This window comes from Carassius auratus, chromosome 1, assembly GCF_003368295.1.
Source record: "Carassius auratus strain Wakin chromosome 1, ASM336829v1, whole genome shotgun sequence".
NCBI lineage: Eukaryota > Metazoa > Chordata > Actinopteri > Cypriniformes > Cyprinidae > Carassius > Carassius auratus.
The window spans coordinates 30,662,243-30,666,850 of NC_039243.1; the positions used below are offsets into that span (position 1 = coordinate 30,662,243).

At 36.0% G+C, this 4,608-nt stretch overlaps 1 non-coding gene across 1 annotated transcript; it reads right to left on the minus strand.

Moving 5' to 3' along the window:
• Positions 1-3,613: 3,613 nt before the first annotated feature.
• LOC113110207 (U1 spliceosomal RNA) lies at positions 3,614-3,775 on the minus strand. Its single transcript, XR_003293102.1, has one exon. It is a non-coding gene; the product is annotated as a U1 spliceosomal RNA (small nuclear RNA).
• Positions 3,776-4,608: the final 833 nt, after the last annotated feature.

Here is a 4,608-nt window from a genome sequence, read left to right on the forward strand (position 1 = left end):
ATGAGTGGAGACGGCGCAGTTTGGAATATTCAACACAGTGGTGGACATCTCTCTCTCCGACCCTCCTGGAGGCTATAGTCAGTCTGGATTGGGGACATTGCATCCACGGTGGAACAGCCACTGGGCCGATCATTGCAGCATATAAAAGGCTGTCATCCTTGAGTTTTTAGTTTAAGCTGTTGTACAGACTTCTTTTTCACTGCAGCTAGCATAGGGTGAACAGGAGAGAGTCGGAGAGATCCTGAAGAGGATACTAGTGTGGAAGAGGTGGACTCCCTCTGGCGTGACAAAGTAGCAAAACATTTCCAATGCTGGAACTGAAAAAGGATGTAGCGGAAGGAGATGAGACCAGCATGACACTCGGTAGGGAACTATAATAAAGAATCAGCCTTCCCTTGAATCACTCTAGCTTCGGCCCTAATATCGGCCACACAGCAGCAGTGCATGTCAATAGAATTGTGTGAACTAGGATTTTTGTAACAGCCGTGAATAATAGATTTGGACTTAGACCTCTCAAGTTTAAAACAAGGTATTGGAGCTACCTACATTATCTGTCTTAGAGGAACGCTTTTGAGATACATAGATTTCACAGTAGTTGAGTTAATTTGTAAGAACATCAACAGACTGAATCAAATGGATCTGAGTTTACATTCAAAAGTAAAAAAAAAATAATAATAATAATAATTCAGAAAGAACGCATTGAATTGATAAAATGTGAAAAGGAAATTAAATGAATGAACGAATTAGTTCATATTACAAAGAAATACTGTTCTGTTGAATGATGACCTTTATATAAGTGAAATGGTCCATCATTTTTTTTATATTTCACAAGCTATGAATTTCACAGGTTACGAATTTGAGATCAAGGTGAATCAGGAACAGCATGTCTGTCAAGAAAGCATGTTCGCTCTGATATACGAGATCTGAGCTGCCCTATTCCTAGCGTTTTTTTATCTCCTGGGCACAAACCTGCAATCAATAGTAATATAACATACATTACATAGTTTCATTGTATTTCAAGGAAGTGAAGTTCAAGGAAAGTCTTGAGTTCTTTTGTTTTTGCAGGAACTTAGTGTAGCCAGGTAAACCATTCTTGACTTAGGCATAGACAAGACCAGACAAACAGTGTGTGTTTGGCATTTGCTTTTGTAGAGGGGTGCTGATGAAGATAATCATAGACAAATGTGTGATCTTGGAGTGTGAACAGGTGTGAGCCAGGAGGGATTCTGGGAAATGTGGTGACAGGCTTAGTGAATGTAGATTAGATTGTGTTCATGATAGCAGTAAAAGCCAGTTACCTTGACCCAGCTTTTAGACACTTAATTATACATAGATGTGCTGTTAAATCATAATTAACCATATAGTAGATCCAATCTCTTTATGAATTATGTGGGTAAACATCAACTATGTGACCACCTAATTTTCAAGTTTAAGTTTACTGAGCTTTCCAAAATGTGGAGTCTGTGAGGCTTTTCTTGTTCTTGTTTTTGTTCATGTGATCTGAGGGGTAAATGTGCTTGTGTATGAAAGACACAAAGGACAAACAGATAGTAAGAGTAAAAAAGTGGAAGATAAGGAAGTGTGTGAAGGACAGTATGCCCTACTTGAACTTCTGCTAACAGAAGTAAACAAAAAGGATCAAAACTAAAGGAAAGTGAACATCACAAACGTAAAGGGATAGTTTTAAGTGCAGACATCAATAGTTTTGTCAGTGAGTTTTTGTTAGATAAAGAAATGCATTAACAAACATAGCATTGTTTCTAAAGAACATTTAAATAATAACAATAAAAACAAACAAATTATCTGGAAAATAAATGATATAGTCATATAAAAAATTATATATCTTATATTACTTAATTTGTTCCCTCAGTTTAGTTAAATCGCAGCCTAAATTAAATTAACCATTCATTAAAAACCATTCATATTGACTGTCATTAAAAAGAACCATCTCAGCTATCTATCATCTATATTGAAACAGGTTCTAAATAATAGTACTGCTTTATTCGGAAAGGCACAAGTCAACTGCCAATATATAAACAATCACGATATAGGTGTGAGAAGATGCGAAGGAACAAATTGCACCACAAAAGCACTTCTTGTTATATAAATGAGATATTGTCACTCTGGATGCTTGAGCAGTTCGATTTCATTAGTAATTCAGCCGATGTAATCGCAGACTGCATTTCCAATTTCTAACCTGATCTGATTTCTTTCAAACCTTTTCTTGTGCAAATGAGAATGTGAAGAGGTGATTAATGATAAAATAACAGAACATGCTGTTTCGGTATCAAAAGGGCAGAGAAGGTCAGAGGTTATTTTTGTCTTTGTTGCTTGAATCCAATGATCCTGTCTGCTAATTATATGCAAATTTAAGGATAAATTAGCAGTTCCATAAGTGGTTCTGGTCATACCCATGTTAACCTGTCATTAAGAGGATATGGCTGCTAAGGGCTTGTTGGAAAATTATTACTCATTTTGATCATTACCTGTGCTGGCTTTTATTTTATCATGTTATTATGTACCATGTTTATCGTGCTTTTTACGGCACTTAAAATTTAAAAAGTCACATACATTAGAAGATTTCCATATAAATGTAAGTCACAATTTACTCATAACCACACATAGGCACAATATAAAGTTTTGACAGAACTATTTCTTGTCTTTCCTAAATACTGTATACATGAAGAAATATTAACAGTATACATAGCTCAATTACTTCTAAAGCAAATTTGCATAGAAGAGAAATAAGAACATAAAAATTAAATAATAGAAATATATATGTATTAAATAAAATTAAATATATTTGGATAATTTGGTGTTAATTAAATAACTGGTCAACTTTGGTCTAAAATAATATTTAGATATTTATTCATCAATGTTCATTTAACTTTAAAAAGCTATTTTGTTCAAGTATATAAACTGTTGTTTTGCCTTTTTTCCTCCATCACACATTTACATACACTGTTATTGCCAATCATTTTTAATTTTAATTCACATATCATTTCGGGTGAATTTACAAATTTTAACCCATAATAATTTCTAAATAATATGGCCCAGCAAGTTGTTTCAAACAACCAGACAGCATTTGAGTCCTCTGTCCCTATAAAATAGATTCGAAAGCTGGCCTTAAGCACTGTTCCATAGTATTGAGCAAAACTGACCCTTTGACATACAGTGGGGTTTCTCCTGAAGTCCACTATCATCTCCACCGTTTTGACCATGTTCAGCTCCAGGTTGTTCTGACTGCACCAGACAACCAGCTCTTTAACCTCCTGTCTGTAAGTAGACTCCTCTCTGTTGTGTATGAGACTGATGATGGTTTTGTCATCTGCAAACTTCAGGAGCTTGACAGAGGGGTCTTTTGTAGCACATCTGTTTGTATACAGGGAAAAGATCAGTGGGGAGAGCACACATCCCTGAGGGGCACCAGTGCTTACTGTGAGAGTCCTGGATGTTAATTGTTTCTGAAATGAAATGTTTTCTGAAGACCCAGTTCACATCCCGTACAAAGACCTTAAGCACATGTTGAGTATAGGGGGGGGTTGCAGGGGGTGTGAGATCGGAACAGGTGTGGGATGTGAGACTGGACTTTACAAACCGGAAATAAAATATTCAGGGAGAGTGTGAATGCAGTCCCCACTAGCAGAAATTATGCCGTTGAGATTCTCACATGTGGAGAATTCATAGAGGTCAGAAAAGCTGGAGTGCAATGGTTGATCCTCACTCTAGGCAATCCACCTACCTGATCATGGAGTCGCCCCTGCCAGGTAACTATACAAGTATACACATTTGTGCATGCTTATATTGCATGAACATGTAACAGCTAAATTCAGGATAAGTATGTGTATAGTTTGTAAGCTGTAAAACAAACACTCACGGCACAGAACATTTTCTTGTGTGAGGAAAATTGTGATTGGTAAAAAAAAAAAAAAAAAAATCAGAGCCGCTAAGAAAGATGGCAGATTTTAAATAGTGTAGCTCCGGGGGTCCTGCCAGGGGCATTACTACTCCAACATTTTAGAAAGATAGTCGGCTAGTTAAGTTGTGCACTGAATGTGTCTCTAGCCCTGTTAAATTAGCCATCAATTTGAGAATAGTAAATAATTTTGTACGTTACATGTTTTTCTGGAGCTGATTAAAATCTGCAATTAAATTTATTCTGCTTTATTAAGTAATATTGAGATAAAACAAATGGGAGCACATGGACTTTACTCATTTCAATTTTTAAATTACACATTTTATTCTCAGTCCATTTCAAATGTTTTTTTGAGGCTGCAGATCAACATGAGCTCTGGCTGGGAGTCTATGGTCAGTCCCTTTCGAGGCAATTTCCAGTTTCCAGTACATTTTCACAACCATCCCTTAATTTTCAAACAAGTTTACAAGTTTGATAGAAAAAGTAATCTAAAAGTAATCTAAAAAGTAGTCAGAATGCATTCCCTAAAATGAGTAACCTAGATTACATTACTACAGTTTTCATCGAGTAATCTGATATCTATAATTTACCAAGCACAGCATGACAACAAAACAAACTGCCACACTCAAAAGACTATCACAAGAGTATTTCCTGTCAAGTACAGATGAGCTTTGATCACTTTGTCCTTGTGA